Source organism: Cygnus olor, chromosome 1 (genome assembly GCF_009769625.2).
Source record: "Cygnus olor isolate bCygOlo1 chromosome 1, bCygOlo1.pri.v2, whole genome shotgun sequence".
In the NCBI taxonomy this organism is placed as follows: domain Eukaryota; kingdom Metazoa; phylum Chordata; class Aves; order Anseriformes; family Anatidae; genus Cygnus; species Cygnus olor.
In genome coordinates this window covers 155338665-155354764 of record NC_049169.1, presented here as the reverse complement: position 1 = coordinate 155354764, position 16100 = coordinate 155338665, and the positions used below count along the sequence as shown (strand labels likewise).

The 16100-nt window shown below is 35.3% G+C and overlaps 1 protein-coding gene across 1 annotated transcript in view; it reads left to right on the top strand.

Moving 5' to 3' along the window:
- The window catches only part of GPC6 (glypican 6), an 810618-nt gene that overhangs the window by 541014 nt on the left and 253504 nt on the right, over nt 1-16100 (top strand). The gene's annotated exons all lie outside the window — the stretch shown is intronic.

Genomic DNA, 16100 nt, shown 5'->3' with positions numbered 1-16100 from the left:
TTGCTCAGCTTCCTGACTTCAGATGTTACTTATATTTTATGCTCAATAAATGGTCTTGAAAATAAGGAAAGAAATGAGAAAAAGATAAAACCACAGGATTATATATTTAGAAGAAATGCATTTAAATTAGTAGGTTGCTCAGCTTATCAGGGTATTTTGATTGTTTACAATCCCTATGCTATTTGTTGCTATATTCTTCACTACATAATTCAAGTGTTCTGCAAACTCGGTATGATCAGGATGCTCTTTTAGTGGATGCATTATGGAAGAGAATATTTTTTAAAGAAAACAAAACAAAAATCTCAGTGCTGAAAGAGCTCTGGGAGGTTATAATTACAAAATCTATAAATTAAAAATAATCATGATATATATAAATAAAGCTGGAAAAGAGCGTTTTCAAATAAGTGACTTGGATGTTAGTATAGATAATATGTGCCACAATACCTAAACTGGAATTAAAATTTAAGGAGCTATAGTAATAGTCAAATAGCTGTTCTTTTGGCTATTTTTAAGGGTTTGGAAGCCTGTAGAGCTGCGCTCTAGTAAACCTATGTGAATCTTATTACATAGAATATGTAAGTAATGCAGAATCAATACCAACATAGAGATGGAATTCTGTCCTCCTTAATTTAAGAACTGGTCTTTTTTCTTCCTCACAAATAGTTTCACAGTGGATTTCTACCATCTCCTTCTCTTCCTTCACCTGGGATATTCCCTGCATTTTGCTTGCTGTTCACTAAAGCCCTGTGCACGGCAAATTTGCTCTGTGCATTTGTTGAGTGACACAACTTGTCTTAGTTGCTCAGATATTTAAAACACAGAGGACCTTTCCATGGCCCTGTCAAATCCTACTACTCAAACAAGAAAAACTTCTCTCTGATATCCTTCCTTGTAATATTTGCCTCTTTTTTTCTTCTCTTTTTTTTTTTTTCTTTTTTTCTCGGGTCTAATGTAATTGTGCTTTTCCTCCCTCTGGAGTTTGAATAAGATCTCCAAACATTCCCAAACATCTCAGAAAAGTCTTAGGCCCATTGAAATTGCACAGAAGATAAGCATTCAGTATCTTAAGATGTTTTATAAATGGTATTCCTTTTTAAGTTGTTTTCAAAAATAGTGTATTGCCTCTGAGATGGGAGAACTATGAGCCATGGTGACTTACTTCCTAGATTAAAACTTTATCATTGTGTGAAGGAAAGATACTGAAGCCAGAAGTTTTCAAATACTTTCAAGATCTTTATTATCGAGTCACATAAACTGATAAACTGAAATAGCACTTAAGCTCAAGAGAAATTTCTTCTCTGGGATTTTCTTTTAGTGGTTTAGACATCCTAACATCTCACTGATAAGATGAAAGTGGACATCTCTCTGTCCTGTGGACATCTTTCCTGTTTTAGAATTAGAGAGGCTCAGGTGCCTAAATCAGCATGCTGAATTCCCTTCCTGAAATCGACATATATCAGGTTTGCAAAGGGATGCTGACAACACTTCCACTTTGTTCTCCAATTGAGTAGACTCATTTCCATGCTTACCTGATCTTAAATATCTGTTATCTGTTCCAAGATCCCCTCCAAGCTGTATTTCAAGCAGAAGAGTCATTGCATTTTCTTGAATCACTTTTTTCAACAGAAATTGCTCTTAACTTATTCTTGATTATTCTGTGAAACTTTGTTGACAAAAAGAAACATTAATGTAGTGTGTTTAAAACATTTGGCTTTGAGAATATTTTAGTTATTTAGTATTTAGTGGTAGCCATTCTGCTTGGATAGCAGAAAGGCAAAATACACTACTCACTTACTCTAACAGAGTTGCTCAGAGAGGTTGTGGATGCCCCATCTCTGAGGTGCTCAAGACCAGGTTAGACGAGGCCCTGAGCAACCTGATCTAGTGGGTGGCATCCCTGCTTATGGCAGGGGGGATGGAACTAAGATGCTCTGTGAGGTCCCAACCAACCCAAGACATTCTATGATGATTCAATCTATGAACAGAAAAGGGACTTTCTTTAATGTTTAAATTCTTTAGGTAGCATGGGATGGATTCACTCATCATAACTTAGAAAGAGCAAATAGCTCTGGTGATTAAGTATACACTTCTTTTTAATCACATAACTTGTCACTCTTGTAGTGGTCAGATTTTTAAGCCTGTATCACTCTGTGGTCCTCAAGGACAACAATGAGGCTTAGCACTTAAGATAAGTCCCTTTTATCACATTGGTTTGTTGAAAGGACACATTTTCTATATCAGAATTATTATTTTTTTTAGAAATCATGTCTCCTTTTAAGTTGAGCTCCTTTATTACACACTTTTGCTTCTAATATATGCTGTCATTCACTGCATCTCTGCTGAAGCAGTTGATTTAGTAGATTTATTTTTATTTTCTGAAGAAAACCTCAAACTAGAGGGACAAAACCCTTGAAAGTGTTTCTCAGTTTTCTGCAGCATGTCATAGAAGGAAAAAGCCAGACTATCTATCACTCCTATCAACTCTACTGTATAAAACCATTTCAGGAAAGCATTCAGTCCTTAGCAGAATCACTTTGGCAAATACTAAATGGAACTGTTGACATTACTTTTGAAGGGAAATTTAATCTGATCATGTAGTACAGGGAAGTGGAAGATCAGATCACATGTGACTATCTCAAGCATTTCAATTCCTTTTACTGTGATTCAACTTCAATAGCATGCTTAATTACATACATGTTATTTCAGATTTTGATTGACTTCTGTCTTGTAACTTTTAGAGTATTTTACTGATAATAAGGACCTATTCCAGGTAGATTTAAGACAAAAATCAATCCAGCAAACTCTAAGTTATTTGATTTTTGATGAAACCAGAATTAACAGAATCTTGGCTTATGCAGCAACAACTTGTTTATATCTTCTTCTAAAATAAGATTCACTGTGAAGATAAAAGGACAGTATGACACTAGAATTTCTACAGAAAATTAAGTGTTTCAGCAGATTTTCCACACAGTAGGTGTTTTGGTGGTTTTTTTTTCCCTACCTACATATTTTTTTCCTTTATAGGCTCTTTAATTTTTCTTCTGTCAGAACTAACTCATTCTTATAGACATTATCAGGGATGTGTTCAATATTTATAGCTATAGTTCTTATTGTGTGTTAAATTTAAATGTATTTTCTATAAATTCCCAAAGTCTGAACAGATTTGTTCAGACTATTTACATTCTTGTCTGGACAGTCTTCCTATTTTTTGCAGAGCTTATATTTAAATGGTTGCTGAAGAAATAACAATATATGAAGAGACTTTCAGAGGTGCTGGCCAGCCAAAGATTCTATTGCTTTCAGCAGGAGCTTTGTACGGCATCTTTATAAAAAATGTGAATCGTGTCCTAGTTGAAGAAGTATGTTTCAGTACAAATTATTTAAAATTTGAAGACTTTATGGGTGTAGTGCCTGAATGTTAATGCACTTCCAGGAGGTGGATAAAATAGTAGATGTCTTCTGAAGCTATGGTAACTGCTAGAAATGGAATGGTATTTTATTGGTTGGAAGTTGGATAGGTTTTTACAGTATAAGTGTAAAATAAATTAGTGTTATTGATAGACCTATTCTTGACATCTTTTTGTTCTTGCTGTTTCTCTCCATTTTGCGGCAGCCCTTGACAACCAAAATTGGTTTTACTTCATCCATCCCTCATATCAGAGAAATAAAATAGCAAGTACTGACATGTCTGAGACAAGTTTATCTATACGATATCACTTCTTTTTCATTTTGGTCTGTCACCTTTTTTTCATTCCACACTCATCCTCACTCCCAATGAAGAGATACACATAATGCAGTAGTTCTACTGAATGAAAGGAGGAAACTGAGTTTTGTCATCAGTTATGCTCCATCTACCTTGAAGTAGGAAACGTTTGAAAACATGATATGAACTATATATTAATATATTTTTTCTAAATGGGTTTCATATCTAGTTTTCATGCTTAAATACTACCCATTCATAGGTTTTGGCTTTGATGTCAGTCTATTTGTCAGGTGAATTGTTAAAGTTGTTGCCTGTTGTTAAAGTCAGATGAATTGTTATATCTTCCATCGTATCTATGGCTATAGATATGTAGTTCTACCAACACTCTCTAAGACTGAGTTTTGAGAACAGAAGGATAGCTAAATGCATGTTTGTGATTGTGGGGGTGGGGGTGTGAAGGGGGGGGGTGGGGGAGAGAGAGAGAGAGAGAGAGAGAGAGAGAGAATTCTGACCTTCTGTACACTACACCTGTGTTAACTAATTTCTCATCAGTGAACATCTTTTCCTTTTATTACTCTATCATCATCATGATCATCGGTATTGTTCATAGGAATATTTGCAGAGAATTCAGTAAAAATAAGTGAGGCTTTGATACCATTTAGAAACAGGCTTAAATATGGATTTTATCATTTATTTTATTGTATTTATTCATAGAAGCAGACTGAAAGTGATTGTTTTATCTTTTTCATTTATTAACATGAGAACATACAAAATTATACTGTTCATTACAAAATCATCAGATGTCTTCTCAAAATTTAGATTGCTTCAGTATCAGTCATGAGTTACTAGTAAGTAATCAATCTCTATATTAGTGCAAATCATTCTAATAGATTTAAAAATATTTGTGATATTATATTATATTACATTATATTTATATCAATAAAACATATAATATCATAATAATATTCTATCAGGCAGGGTGTATAGCCAGGAAAAAATGAACATTATCATCAAAAGTGTCTTAAAGGAATGTTGTCCAAGTTATAATATTAAGTGTGGTGTATGTCATACAGTAGGAAGGTTCTTTTGCAACAAGTTGTGTTTTGTTTTTTCTCAATAAAGTTGAACTTTCTGATATAATTTCACATAGGCATGCATGTTTAGATTTAATTTTACATGCAAAAGAAAGCAAGTTTAATTTTTCCCCGTCTGCACCATAGAGTCATTTGAATTCTGGAAGAAACAGAGACAAAGGAAAAGACAGATGTTTTAGGCAATTTCAACAGAAAAGAGTAACACACATATCCTGCTGTATGAGAACATGATTAGGGAAACACACTAGTTTAAGCAAAACTTACTGATCCCTGGTGTTGCACATACTGAAGCTTTTTGTTAAATACAAGCACAGTGGTTAAATTAAATCATGATGATTGTTGTATCACCAATAGACCACTCCTCTTGGGATTTTTGCTGTTGGATGAACTCCTTTTGGTTCTACAGTACATTTCCTAAGTCACTTATACTACATTTTACATTCCAAAGGAAGGCAAAAGAATGGACACATAATCTAAATGTTAGGCAAACAGAGAAGTAGCTGCCTGCCTGCTTATGGGAAGCTATATCAGCAATAAATTCTCTCTATTTGCCTCTTTAATAATATTCTTTTCACTGTTATGATTTTCATGAGTTGCAATACAAATGTTTCCTTTAGCTTTATTTTAGATTTTTGGAAAATATTATTGACAATTTTTTAAAAATAATTGTCATGTTTTGTTTAGAAAATGTCAGATATTTTTACCTATTTTATATAAACTATACAGATCAAAATTATTGGTTTCTGGACATTTACTATTGTTTTCAAGATTGGCAAAGAAAACTTTTTTTCTGTTAAATATTTTTCTTTAAAATGTGACAAAGACTTCCCCATACATAGTGTTAGAAAAGGAAAAAAAAAGAAGTCATCTAGATGAGTCCATTTGTGGTAGTCATCCTGTATTCTGTTACTTTGCTAGAGAGGTTGTGGGCAATGCAGAGCGATGCATTATGCCTGTATTTGTTAAAAATACTTTGAAAGAAATGGAAGCATTCTAATCATCTTATTTTTGCAAGTACCTGGGTACCTGGTGCAAGAGGCACCATGTAATGAAAAACATATTCCACATTTCCAAATATCATGACCTCCATGATCTCCCAACTAATATCATTTGTGGCTTTATATGATGATAGAAATTCATAGAGGAAATTTTATAATTGCTATTATCTGGCTGATTTGATAATATGTCAGGAGTTACAGAAATGTTGTAAATGTTTAAAAATCCACATAGAGTGTGTGTATGTGTGTGATTTATTTATTTATTTATTTATTTATTTATTTATTTCGTGCTGATCAGTCTTATGTTTTAAAATATACATGTTTGCTTTTGGATCATTTCCCTTAAACAGATGGCATCTTTGTGATTGTTGTGACACTTCATTGTTGCTACCAGCTGATGACTCACCAAAGGAAAATCCCAGTACACTCAGTAGGAGAAAATAAGGCTGTTTGGTGTTCTTTGCTGCATCTAATTTTCCAAGAGAATTTTGACAGATGTGACAATTTTGCTGAAATGTTGTCAAAATAATAGCAACAAGTTGACAAATCAAATCTGGTTCATGTTCAGTCCCCTAGTATTATGCCAGTTCATCTGCAATAACAAGGGAATTTATTCAGTGTCATACTTGACAACTTGATCATTTCAGATGTCATATTATCATTTTTTTTGTCTTTCCCTAGGCCTTCCTATTTGTGCCATATACTGTTCTCTCTGGTATTTTTCACAAATAATTATTACCAAAGGTAGAATAGTGGGCACTGATTCTCAACTGGTAAGAAAAAAAAAAATCTTAAGCCTAAGAATTATAAATCTGAGGTCAAAATATGATGGAAACTAGGCTTTAGTAGAGAATTGTTCTATTTGTGCTATTTATCCAAGTAAAACTGGGAACAGCCCGCCCAGAAATGCCAATACTGCACAGCACTGGAGTCACAGTTTCACAAAATAAAACAGAGATCTTTGGGAATGCGGTCTGGCTATGGCATCTTATGAAATATGTTCAATAAGCTTCTTTAGATGTTATTTTGTTCACTTAACTAAACATTCTTATGTAAAGATATTCTTGTGGCTCCACAATGAAAATTTTTATTGAACATCTTCCTCTGAAAAAAATGATTTTGACAAATATTTTGTGGAAATGACATGAGGAAAATGGAAGAGAAGCCAAAAGGATAGATGGTCTCCTTGAAGTAATGGAGATAAAAATTCCTGCTGTCTGACTGTCTGATTCTGAACACAGAAACACCAAAATTTCTCTGTCCACTGCCTGAAATAAGAGACTTGCAATACATTCACTGTATATATAGATATATAGTTGACTTCTCAGCTGCCTTTTTTTTTTTTTTTTTTAAACAGGAGCTTAAATATTTACTAGGCAGAGGCAAAAAACCTTACTTCATAAGCTGATTGTCATGCAGAAGAGGAATTTGAACCTTAGACTTTCGGATTCTGTCACTTGGTCTCTCAGGGGGCTATTCCATATCTTACAGGCTCAGTTACTCTGCACTGTGCAGTGCGGTTTCTGATTTATATAAATTGTCATCTGTGTGAATTACAGTCATAGATGTAGTGTGTGAATGTGCAAGTTCACAAGAGACAAAGTTTAAATAACTAAACAGATATAAACCAATCAAAGCTCCTCGCATACAATGCTGTTAAGTAATCAATAAGACATTTCAAAGTATGAAGCTTGATCCTTATACTGGAAAGAGAACAAAATTTTCTTTATTTCTTTTTTTTCTTTGTATGCATTCTTTTAAGATACCACAAAATAGTTACTTGTTGGTAAAATAATCCCAACAGGAGCCTGAAATCTCATGTATTGTTTAGATTCTTTGCCCAGTGCAACTTTTTGAAAGAAACAAAAGCACTTAAAACAATATTTTGTAAATTCGCAACTCAGTAAGTATTTATATGAATTTATTCAGGTAAGTTTTAAAATATTCTGCTATTGGTCCAGGTCTCAGTGCATAAACAACAAGATCAGAAATGACACTAATTGGTACATTTGTTGTTACGCTCTGTAGAAAGGTTAAGGGCTAAATAGTAATTCCTATCTCACAACCATAATTGTAGCCTGATTTTCAGAATATGTTGACTGATTCACCATTTTACAGCAATGAAAACTGAATGGAAAATGTAAAAGAAAACAGAAGGTAAGGCAGGCAAATTTGAATGAGGCAAATAGCACGTTCTGCAGAGTTTCATGTAAATTTTAACATCAATATTCTGCATTTGAATGACATAAAAAGAGAATGTAAAGAAGATGTAGGCAGATAGAAAAACTGACTTTCCACATCAAGAGTGAAAAAAAGTGTAAATGTGTTTAATATGCTGAACACTTTCTGTAAATAAATATGATGCTAGTTCTCACAGGTGACAATTTAATACTTTGTAACGTAACTCTTTTATATACAACATGTTGATGAAGAATTAAAATAGATCTGGTACTTATCTTTCCACAGCTGTGGTGATTTTACTCAGGTGGGCAGCCAAGCTCCACCTCAGCTGCTCTCTCATTCCCCCTCCTCAAAGGGAAAGGGAGAGAAAATATGATGCAAAGGGCTCGAGTGTTGAGATAAAGATGAGGAGATCACGCAACTATTATCATGACAGGCAAAACCGACTTAGAGTAGGGAGATAGTAAGATTTATTGCCTATTATTAACAAGCCAGAGGAGTGAGAAACAAGGGAAAGAAAACAAAAATGCTTTCACCCTCATCCACCCTCTTCCACCTCCTCCTCCCGAGTGGTGCAGGAGAATGGGGGAACGGGGGCTGCAGTCAGTCTGTAGCACTTCATTTCCGCCACTCTTTCTCGGTCACTCTCTTCCCCTGCTCCACGTGGGGTCCCTCCCATGGGATGCCATCTTTCCCAAACTGATCCGGCAGGGGCTTCCCATCAGGCAGCAGCTCTTCAAGAACTGCACCAGATAAGGGTCCATACCACAAGGTCCATCCATCAGGAGCAAACTACTCCAGCATGGGTCCCCCATGGGTAGCAGCTCCCCCCAGACCCCCTGCTCCTGCGGGGGCTCTCCATGGGCCACAGCCTCCTCCAGGCCACATCCACCTACTCCACTGGGGGCTCCTCCACGGGCTGCAGCAAGGAAGCCTGCTCCACCATGGTACACCATGGGCTGCAGGGGGATAACCTGCTTCACCATGGTCCTCACCACAGGCCTCAGGGGAACTTCTGCTCCGGGGCCTGGAGCACCTCTCCCCCTCCTTCTTCACCGACCCTGGTGTCTGCAAGGCTGTTTCTCAATCCTCTGTCTCTCTCAACTGCTGTTCCACAGCAGGTTTTTTTTCCTTTTCTTAAATATGCTCTCACAGAGGCACAAACATTTCTTATTGGCCCAGCATTGGCCAGCGGCAGGGCCCTTATCTGACACGGGGCAGCTTATTCATTATCATTATCTTATTATTATAAGCTTATTATTATCATCTCTCAGTAGCCACCCTTATGGCCCTCCCGCTACCAAAACGTTGTCACGTAAACCCACTACAACAGCACATTGGGTAACATCAAAAATATAATTTACAGTGGTCTGCCACCTCTAAATGTCATCACAGTGTTTATTGCCATTACACTTCTAAAGTGTCTTTACATTTTCTATATAACATGTTCTGAACAACTGATATCAATGTGATCATAACTGTTGTGTGACAATAGTCAGCTAGGAGTATCAGACTAACAAAACTGAGGGGGTGGAAAGAAAGAACGGTAGATTAAATTAGGAAAAGTTACTCTTCTGAAATAATTGTCTTGATCTAAAATGAGGCTTCTAACTCTTTACATTTTCAGTCCCCTCCCCTCCATTTCAGGATTAATTTGAAAATGTAGTTTGCAACATGTCAGATATACTGATTAAAATATATATAAATGAAATGGTCTTTTATTTAAAAAAAAAAAAAAAATGAAAAGAATGACATCTATGAGATAAAATTAGATCCTGAATTCAAGTCAGCTTAGACCTTTGCTACAGTCTCAGAGGTCACTGTGTGCTGCGTCATTGCTTCTGTTTCCAAGTGCTTCGAAATGCTGAAAAGCAAGCCCAGCACTGGAGTCTCATGCTGTCTGTGCTGTTATTCACCACCAACTTTATGGAGAATCTAGAGACAGTTCTGATGAAGATGCTCAAATGCAGTCTGGACCTTGAAGAAAATTTACAAGTGTTCCAGTACATGAAGTTTAATCTATCAAAATTCAATGGGCTTTAGACTTCTAAATTACTTTGAGTCAGAACAGCTAACCTCCTGAATGGTTTTGTAGATTTTCTCATTGGAAAGATCACAGAAAAGCCATTAGCAGCATTTTAATAGGAATTGTAATCAGAGTGCACCTCCACAGGGGTGCAAGGACTATAACCTCAGAGTTTGCAAAGAAATGTTTTGTTCATTCCAGCCAGTAGAGAAAGACTTGTGTGAATTGCTTTGACCAACAGAACCTGCTGTTCTGGTCTTATGAAGCACAGAGGAAAGCTTGTGTCATTTTTCATTTAGGAAAAAATAAATATTTTATTTTTAACAGCATTCTTTAAAGCTCTTCAAGAATCCATCAGGCTTCATATACCAGTTTTCTTTCTTTTTCCCTTTCTTTTTCTTTTTCTTTTTCTTTTTCTTTTTCTTTTTCTTTTTCTTTTTCTTTTTCTTTTTCTTTTTCTTTTTCTTTTTCTTTTTTCTTTTCTTTTCTTCTTTTTTTTCTTCTTTTTCTTTTTTTTTCTTTTTCTTTCTTTTTTTTCTTCTTTTTCTTTTTCTTTTTCTTTTTCTTTTTCTTTTTCTTTTTTTTTTCTTTTTCTTTTTCTTTTTCTTTTTCTTCTTTCTTTTTCTTCTTTTCTTCTTTTTCTTCTTTTTCTTCATTTTCTTCTTTTTCTTTTTCTTCTTCTTTTTCTTCTTCTTTTTCTTCTTTTTCTTTCTTCTTTTTCTTCTCCTTTTTTTTTCTTTTTTTCTTTTACTTTTTTCCCTTTTTCTTCTTTCCCTATTTTTCCCCTTTTTTCTTTTCTTCTTTTTCTGTATATTTTTTCCTTTTGCTTTTTCTCTTCATCAGAAAACAAAAGTTGTTCTCTATACCTATATTTAGGACTTGATCATTCACTATTTTAATTCCATCCTGTATCTTTCTCATGGTCATGATTGTTTAATTGCAAAGGGATGTGATGTGGCAGAAGTTAATATAGAGCTAGAGAGCTAAGGCAAACATCGTGCATTCTTGAATTCCATTTGTATCAAAAGAAAAAGCTTTATAATAGAGATAGCTCAGGATGTTTTTTCCCACATGTTAAAGTTGGAAGAAGGGAGGAGGAAAGTTGAGGGATCATGACCTCTCCTCCTCCGGGTGCTGACTAAGTGAAATTAGAAGTCTTTCCTTGTTGGTTGATTCTTGAAGTGATTATGATTGCTCAGAACAAAGAAAAATATGTCAGAGCACTGATGACATTGAGGGGGAACACTGATTGACTCCTGAGTGACATTTGGGCCCCACCACAGCCCAGGGCTCAAGTCTGACCTTGACTAGTTCCGTCTTCTGCCATATACCTAAAATAAGTTTGCTCTGCAAAGATAGCATTTACATTAATAGACATACCAAAGGGAGATATTTGCTAAAGCCAGGGGCAGTGAACTTACCTGCCTTTTCCTTGTTCTTTACTAATCTGTATTTATGTAGTCAGAGCAGGCAAATCTTTTGAGACACACAGACTCATTTGCAGGAAAACCACGCCAGCAGCACTGTATGATTAGTAACCTTCTATCACAAATCAGAACAGGTTAAAGAAATACAGATTGAGATATGCTAAAAGCAAATATACAAAATGGAGTTTTGCACTTACTGAGAGCCTGAAATAATGCAGGATTCCAACATAGAATGTTAGTTATTGCTGGATTTATTATTTTTTGCTATTATTTTTATTTACAACCCCTATGCTAGGCACCTTACAATCCTCACAGAAGGAAAAATCATAATCCTTGACTCTGTAAAACTTTAAAAATAATTTCAGCTATTAGTCAGTGAAAAAAAAAAAATGAATGAATTAAATAGAAACAGGTAGGCTGTAGCAGGACAATAGAGAATGTAAAGGAAAGAAAGATGCAGCAGTCTATTTTTTTTCCAAAACCTTTACTTAAGGTTAAAACAAAACAAAACAAAACAAACAAAAAAAAAAAAAAAAAAAAAAAGGACTGGTGGACTGGTTTAGGAGTACCTATCTGACTTTATTGAACCTATATTTCTGTGAATAAGCCTGCTCAAAAAACTAAAGATGTGAAAAATTCTTCCCAGTTCTACACTGCTTATATTTTAAAAGTGTAGGTGAGCTGAGGGCATATCCTTCACTGTGTTATAGGCATACAGTAAAGTATATAGCTGAGATGGTAGTGCTACACTACTTGTTCCAGAGTTTGATTACCTGCTAACTCAAGAGTCCCTAAACTATGCTTCACTGTTTACTTCAAGCATATACATAAGCAATCATCATACATTAACAGAAGTAGAATCGCGAGTCTAGAGTATTGCCAAGTCATAGGAGAATATGCAGCCCTTTGGACTACAATATTCATAAAGACCTTGCAAGGAAGTACTAAAATGAAATTCCTTTAAAGACAGTTACTAAATTCTGCTTTCCATGTGAAAGCATAGTTTGGTTATAACCAGTTAGGAGTTTTAGATCCAGGAAAGATCAAGTGAATAAATCTTAATATACCTCCCTGGATTGATTTCACTAAACATCATGAACCTTTGCAATGTTCTACATCCTATCACCAGTGATAGGACCCGCGGGAACGGTGTTAAGCTGAGGCAGGGGAAGTTTAGGCTGGACATCAGGAAGAGGTTCTTCACCGAGAGGGTGGTTGCACACTGGAACAGGCTCCCCAGTGAAGTAGTCACTGCACCAAGCCTGTCTGAATTTAAGAAGCGGTTGGACTGTGCACTTAGTCACATGGTCTAAACTTTTGGATAGACCTGTGCGGTGCCAAGAGTTGGACTTGATGATCCTTATGGGTCCCTTCCAACTCAGGATATTCTATGATTCTATGATTCTATGATTCTACTATCAATTTAAAATTAATAAATATGAGATTTATTTAGAAAACAGAGAGAAACTGGACAGTTGACATTGAATTAATATATATTAACAAGGACTGTTACAAATAATGCTGTATTTTCTTTGTTGTTGCTGTTGTTTACATGTTGCCAGATTTTTTTTTTTTACTCTTTAATTAAAATCTATTTTTATTAATTGTATATGCATGTTGATTTTTAATTTTTGCACACTACTATACAGTTTCCTTAGAGGATTCTATGATTCTATGTTATACTGAACATGCTGAGATCTTTGTCATGTCTGATATCTCCTCTCTCCTCTTCTATTATTTCTTTTAGTATCAAAATATCTGTTTACTTTTCAGCACTGCATTAAACTGGTTTTGATCTTAAAATTATTTTTCCTTTCTCTTACAATACATTATCTTATTCTTCATGTGTCTCAAAGGGGCAAGAATGATCCTTTTCAATCAATAATGACCTTGTTTGAGTGACCTGTGAGACAAACTACTGAGTTATTCAGAGCACCAGATTTCCATCTCTCTGTTACTTTTTTTATTATTAATACTTCATAGAAAAAAGTGTCCAAAAGCTGCTTGTGAACCTCTCAGTGTAATAGATCCATAAAATCAGGACAGCTTCAGGTGACATCAAATGAGAGGAAACAACTCATGCAGCACTTCCCTGATAGCACCTCCACTCCCACCAAACACCAAGCAGAATGTGATATGTCTCTGAAATCTTGGAAGCAGTACATGACACGTAAAAGTAAACACTGTTGGCAGTAGCCCACCAGTGTCTGAAGTCAGGAACTGTCACCTGCAGCCCCCTCTAACTGTACAAGAGCCACTACAGGAGATGCTCTCTGTCTACCCGGTGCTACTATAGGTGACCCCAGCCTGCTCCCCGAGACTGGGGCCCACAGGGCTTAATTTGTGGTTTGCCAAATTCTGTGAAGAGCCTTCCTTTTCCCATTTTCGTGGTTGGCCCAGGAGGTAAAGAAAACCTCTTGGTTTAAGTATGCAGTGCTGCAGCATTGCTTCTCTTATTGGGGTCGCACTTGTCTGGATAATTCACAAAGATCTAGGAGTTCCCTCTTTTCCTCCTAGTATTTTGGGGATGTTTTAAACCAAGGAAGCAGAGTAGTTGGTGGTGATAAAATATGATTTCAGTGGGATTGACTGCATAGTCTCAGAGTAAGGGAGTAAGGATCCAGACTTCTGTTATGACTGGTGAAAGACATGCGTGGAGCAGTGTGTAAGCAGCTTGTGCAAGTAGTTTATTTTGCTTATCACATTTCTACAGAGGTCTGAGGAAGTAGAAGGAAGCAAATTTTTTTTGTTTTGTTTTGTTTTCTTTTGAAATTAATGCAAAGGTTTTTTAAAAAATGGAAAAAGAATATATTGCATACTCTAAGTAAAAATTCTAACCTTTCACTCCTGGAAGCTCTTTTAAGGAGACACAGTCTAGTGTCATACTGAGTTAGGTAGGCTAATTGGTAAAAATGCTCCAAAAGTTTTTCATCAAAATGCCTCATCCATATACAAGTAATATACTCTGTTAGACAGTGTCACCTGACCTTGTTATGTCTTATTCATTCTTAATTAGAAATGAAGCATCCAGATGTTAAAGGTCATTACACTAGTTTCTATGACTCCTATCACAGCATATTTGTATCACCTAGAATTTTATTAGAAATGCACTGAACAAGCCCAGCTCTCTCCACCATATGTTTATTGCCATGTCCAAGGACCCGCAGGTAAAAAGAATATTTTGTCTACCCAGATGGTTATTACCACATCTGGTTTTTAACTTCCACAGCATCTCATAGTGCTAATTGGTTCACTCTGATGCCAACATACAGAGATATTATTTTTGGTAGTAACAACATTGATAGCAACTCCTCTGAAGACTGGAATGTAAGAAGATTGTAGGGACTTTCACCGGTAAAAGCAAAGCTTTTTTTTTTTTATACTAATTCATGTGAATTTTTTTTTTGAGTATACTTTTACTTAGGAGTCAAAGTTGTTTTGTTGTGTTTTTTTTTTTCCTTTTTCCTATTTTAGCTTTTTGAAAATTCATTTCATGCATGTTTACTGAAATGTTCAGAATATAAAATAAAAGACAAAAAGGATCTTAAAAAAAAAAAAGAAAGTTTAAGAAAAATAAATTCATCTTTAAACTCAAACATTTACCTCAAATATATATATAGTATTTCAATGTATATGAAACATAGTAGTCATCACATTTTTCAATTGCAGTTATACTAGGTGACTTCTGATATCCTATTTAGTCTGAATAGTTTTGGCAGTTCGTACCATTAAAATCAATCACACCACTTGCTAAAAAAGGCACCATTCCATATGAATCCAGGAGAGCAGAATCTGGCTCAAAATTGATACTGTCAAAATTGATTGATTATACTTTTGTCTTAAACTCACTTGAATACCAAAAAACATCCAGGGTCTTTCAAAGTCCTGAAAAATGTATATGTAATGGCTTCAGGAGTCTCCAGTAATTACATGTGTAAGGTGTACTGATTGTTAGTTTTGAAGGAAAAAGCTATGATCCAAAACTACTTTGCACAAGCACCATTACAACAGGTCAGCAAATTTCTTGTCCAGTGTTAATATAAGGGTGATTTATTGTCTACATATTAAAATTAAGTTCTCTCTTTCCCTGAAGACAAAGATAGACTTTGATGTCTCTAAAGATTGCCATGTATCTACCTATTTTTTCAAACACAACAGTATGTAATTTGTGAGTGACTTTCAGGTAATTTTCAAATATATCTGTTCCATTTTCTTAAGGTTTCAACATGCAATGAAAGAATGTTACATGTCAATCTTTCATAAAATACAACAGAGAATTTAAGCTGAGATACCCAGGCTCTTGCTGTAATAAAGTTTATGTGTTATATGTATTCTATATATGTGTGGTAACAGAAGTCTCAGTGGGACTGAGGATATTTCATTCAGACATCATGTTCACAGCTTCTCTCCCTAGCAGTTAAGCAAGCTCTACTGAGAATAGTACAAATGATAACATTGCCCTGTTCATAGGTCAGTCAAGTCTGAACAGGTTTTCCCAAGGATAGTCACAAACATTCTTCTAATCTCTTCCAAATTTTAGATACTACCCACAAATGATATGTCTGCTTAAGACTACTTTGAGGGATTTTTTAAAGACAGAAATAAGTTTATAATATCAAGGGTCAGGGATCCTGAGCAGTAGATCCTTTGACTGCCTGTTATAAAGATTAG